At 47.0% G+C, this 4,898-nt stretch overlaps 1 long non-coding RNA gene across 1 annotated transcript; it reads left to right on the forward strand.

Moving 5' to 3' along the window:
- Nucleotides 1–4,014: 4,014 nt before the first annotated feature.
- LOC309813543 lies at nt 4,015–4,730 on the forward strand. Its single transcript, XR_014295519.1, has 3 exons — nt 4,015–4,198; nt 4,440–4,540; nt 4,636–4,730. It is a non-coding gene; the product is annotated as an uncharacterized lncRNA (long non-coding RNA).
- Nucleotides 4,731–4,898: the final 168 nt, after the last annotated feature.

The raw sequence follows: 4,898 nt of genomic DNA on the forward strand, positions 1-4,898 counted from the left end.
ATGGCTCAGCTGCAGCCACGCCTTCAGCTCTGGTCCCTGACTTCCCCTGCACCCACCCACTCAGCGCTGCTGCTGATGCTCTGTATCGGCGTCTCACCACACTGTGGGTGTTGACTCTTCCCCTGGATGGGAAGCTTCTTGAGAGCAGCGCCAAATGAATTTACTTTAAAGCTTATTCCTTTCGGTATTTCCAGCAGTGCCGGGCACAGGACCTCTGAGTTGCAGTGTTGAGTTAATATCTCTTGGTGATCTGTGGGCTAGTTGTGACCCTCCATTGCGTTCACTTTCAGTATGTTTTCTGTCTTGAAGGGCATGTTTATTTTCCCAGCTGCATAAATGACTTGCTGGAGGGGGTTGTGTAGTTTCATAAACCTTACTCTAAACTGCCCCCTGACCAACCACTTTCACTAACTTCCAAGACAGTTATAGAGACCATTCCTGTGGAATGATGGGTCTTCCCTGCAGCCCTGCAGTTGGCCTTGGCGGTGGGATTTCCCTGCGTGTTAGGCAGCAGATGGCCTCGGAGTTGTTAGGCTGTGCGCCGTGTGGGTAGGAGCTTGGGAAAAGCAGAAAAGAATCCTCTGTAGCTCTCATCCCTCTGCCTTATCTGGGCTCCCAGCGGGGCCTCCCACAGCAAGTGGGTTTGGCCTGGAAGGGAGGCCTCTTGCCAAGGAAGGGCCGGCCCGGGAGGAGCAGTAGTACCACAAGCATATAGTAGCTGGATTGTGTCATTTTATTGGAGACCATTAAGGAAATGGACGTTCATTTTTTTCTTTTTCAGAAAACAGATAATGGCTTCTAAGCCAATTGGAAGGAAATTTGAAAAGGTTTCATAACAGTGTTATTTCATTATTACAGCCAACCTCCACAGGCAACCAAGTTGTTTTCAGGCCTGACCCTGGCTCTGGCTTTTTCGTTGTGTGGATACCTTTCCAAAGTGTTTGATCTGATGACACATTCAGGGGTTCTGTGTTTGATAGCAGACCCAAGAGTGTGCAGAACTCTGAGCAAACAGCATTTACATTTACCTAATGTAATTTTTAAAATGAACCACAGTCTAGGTGATACTGGAGATAGTAATACTGATGTGGTGTGTCTGGCTGCTTCTTGAAAGGCTGTTTGTTTAGCTCCCTAGTGAATTTGGTAAACCAAGGCCATATTTTTATTTCTAGAGCTGGGAGTTCCCCAAGCTGGCCGTTTTGACCTTTGAATGTTAGGAGCCCCAAAAGTTCTGATTATGAGACAAGGAAAAAGCAATAGCTTTCCTTGTCCATTAAAAAACCCAGGACCCACTCCTGGCATTCCTTTGTCCTACAAAGAGAGCAGAGAATGGGACCCCTGCTCTTTGGGGTGGTGTTACTTTAAAGACAATCAGAATCTACCTGTTAAATGCTCATCTTCTCTGTGAGTCTGTGTTTTGGTTTATTATTACCTTTGGCAGTTGAATTTAAATCCATTGGGGGTGGGGTGGGGTAGGGTAGTTTGTAAGTACATTTTCAGAAATGCATCTAAAAGTCTTTTCAGGAAAAATTTGGGACCTGCTAGTACAAATTAGCATCGCTAATATGGCTGCTTTGTTTTTAGGTGATCGGCGAGGACAATGTGGCGGTGCCCTCCCACCTCTGCAAGGTGATCCTGGCGCGAAGAAGCCCGGGATCTACTGAGCCCCTGACACTAGGGGCTTCGTGGTGCCCAGCGAGGCCATTGGCTTCCAGCCCCAATTAAGTGAGCTCCAGGTGAGCCTGCAGGACCTGGAGAAGTTGTCAGGACTAGTGTTTTTCCCTCATCTGGATGGAAATAGTGACATCAGGAACATCTGCTTGGTGGACACTTGTAAGCTCCTGGATTTCAGGAAGTTCACTCTGAGCACAAGAAAGATTCAGGGAGCCCGATCGGTACTCAGACTGGAAAATCCTTTCATGGAAAATTTGCAGAACGCAGGCATTGAACCCAGTGAGGACTTCATGACTCACTGCAAGAAGAAGCTGGAAGAACTCAAAGCTCAGAGCAGTCAGGAGTCCTGGAAAGAAAGCCCTCGTAGTTCACCTCTCAGAAGTGTGACGTTGTCTGTAATGAAGCAGGTGCAGCCTCTTTGGGATACTATGTTTTAGTGGCTCTGCTTTAAAATGATGGACTCCTAAATTTCAGACTAAATTTCTCCCCCAAAGATCAAAGATGTCAAATGTTTTGGCTGGTATTTTATTTGACGTGGGAAACTAAGGAAACTGTTAACGCCTGCAGATCACGGGCTGGTCTTGTGTCAAGTTAACAGGAGGGCTGTGTCTGTAGGATGACTCTGTGTGTGTGTCCCTCTGGATGTATTGTATGTGAAGGCATTATATTTTCTGCCTCCAAATCATACAGTGTCTTTGATGTATCTGCTCAGCCTTCGTGGAACCCAATATTGTACATGTTCTTTCCCTGGGACTAGAACTGGTCTTAGAGATGGCTTTTGGATATCCCCTATGCATTGTCCTTACCATGTGTGTCATATATTTGTTTCTTGTTCCTCCCCTCATGGGCCTGCTGTTCCTCCTCTTCTGTCAACTACATTTTCTGCTCACTTAGTATGTTCTATATACTAAGCTCAGTGCTTTACATGTATTATCCTACAACTACCCCCTGAGGGAAATACCACTATCCTCATTTTACCCAAGAGGAGATTGAGGCTTAGAGAGCTGAAGTATTTTTCCCAAGGTTCATCTTCCCAAAGAAGTAATCCACAAGGAATGGGCACACAACATGGGGTACATTAAAATCTTCCCTGACACAGAGGCTTTTGACTCAGAAAGACATATGTCCTGAGTGATGTAAGGGGTGTCTGTGATCCTGGGGCCTGCTTGGTAAGAGGGGTCTGGTTCCTTGTCTGCCATCAAGCCAAAGGGACTTTAATGTCCTCTGACTTGAACCCTCCTTAGTTCTTTGGGAAGAAACAGTCACAGGTATTTGAAGGTTAAAGGTCAGTGCTTTGGGGGGTTTATCAGAGTCCCTATTTGCCTTCAGAAATGCAATTCTTCTAGTGCCTGGCTGGTGCCAAATCGATGTGTTCCCTGCTTTCCAGATGGGCTTTTTGTTCTAGAGATTGAGGAACCTTAGAAGGGTCTGTGCCCACAGATTCACCAGCTTGTGGCCCACTCACCTTTGTGCCAGCATGCCTACCTGGATGGCATACATAGGGCTGGTGGTTGGCCCAAAGACCCCAAAACAGTTACCTCTGGGGAAAACAGTGGCTGTTTTCTGAGCCAGATCTCTAGATTTAGGTTTATGTGGAATCCTTTCATGGGCTGTCATAAGTGTAGGCAGTAAAATATCTTAAAATAGGACACAGGAACTTGTCTGACTGTGTCCTATCACTGCTGTCTTTCCAAGGGCTGTTACTAGAACAGTTTTCATGGTGCTTTGTGTTTGTCTCTAACAGACATGCCAAGGCTTTAAGATAAAGGTAAGATGATAATGATTGACATTATTCTGCTTTATTTGGGTAAAAAAGAAAGAAGTTGGAGGGTCAGAACACTGCAGCCCAATTAATACCTGCCTGTTTTATCCCACAGTTCCCCATTAGCTTGTGCCAGTCTTTTTCTTCTCAGGAAGAAAGAGCCAAAATGTCATTGTGACCAAAAAATCTGTTACTTTCTCTCCTTGTTGGAGAGGTGACAGTGGGGTCTGAGGGTTTTTCCAGGAGCCCGAGGGCAGCTCTGTGGGAGAGTTCCTACCACCCATCTCAAGAGGCAAGCCCCCATCCGCTGTCCCCGGGGCCTGTCACTACATTCTCCTCTGACCTGAATTTCCAGCAGCCTTGGGGTTATTCCCATGCTGTTCTTACTCCTGTGTCACCACCTCAATGGTAGAGAATCTTGATTTTTAGGTCAATAAATTAAAGTGTCTTAACATGTTTTTAGTTCCTATGAAAAATGTTACCTGGTCATTGTGAAAAAAAGAGATAACTACTCATAATTAAAAAAGCAGTCTCCCAGTCCTCATTTTTATATGTAAAAGTTTTGTTGATATACGACAAGTGATGCTTGAATTGTTGTCTCAACACTTCCTCTAAGAGTCCCTCCAAAACAAACTTTGAAATGTAGACACTGGGTAGAGCTCAGGATTTTCCTCTGGATCAGATCACTTCCGCCTCCCCCGTGGGACTGTTGAGTACTTGGACTCAGATGCAGCAGAGCCCTAGGCCTCCCCCCAGCATCAGGTGTGTCCCTCTGGTCAAAGAAGCATCTTATTACTGACCTGAGCCGATCACCATCCAGCCGGGCCCTCTCCGGGTCCTGCCGTGGTCTCAGGCTGCACCTGGGACTCTGCCTTCCACTCTGTTTATGCTCAGGGAGCCCCTGGTCTGAGGGAGGCTGCCGAGGGAGAAGGACCCAGGCTCTGCTGCTGGGACCCCCCTCTGGGGGTGAGGGACTCACTCCCTAATCTCTCTCCACCTGCAGTAACATCTTTATTTCGAGACTTCAGGCTCTTTGGTCTACGGATTGAGACTATTTCACCTATATCGTATGCAGCAAAGGGGAACCTTACACAAGTGGCAAAGGTAGGATGGGTGTGCTAGCCCCTTAAATACCTGCTAGTGTTTCTGCCCTTGTGCCTCCATCTTCAAATGACTGAAAACCTCCTTCCCTCCTTCAGGACTTAGAATAGAGCCCAGCAGGAGATACAGAGTCTGATCTTGAGGGAATGGCTTCCTGCAGAGCTGGGCTCAGCCTGCAGCCCTGCTCTTGGAGTGACTGTGAGTATTACCATGTCGCCTGTGTTCCCTGCCTTGATCACGAGTCCATAAATATTGGCATTAACAAGATGAATCTCAAATTTCCCGTAAACGGCCTGTCCCCGACCCCAGGGTCCACTGTTCTGTTCCCTGCTAACTCCCTACCACGTCCACCCTGTGTGCC

Source organism: Mesoplodon mirus, assembly GCF_964341445.2.
Source record: "Mesoplodon mirus genome assembly, chromosome: 12".
Taxonomy (NCBI): Eukaryota; Metazoa; Chordata; class Mammalia; order Artiodactyla; family Ziphiidae; genus Mesoplodon; species Mesoplodon mirus.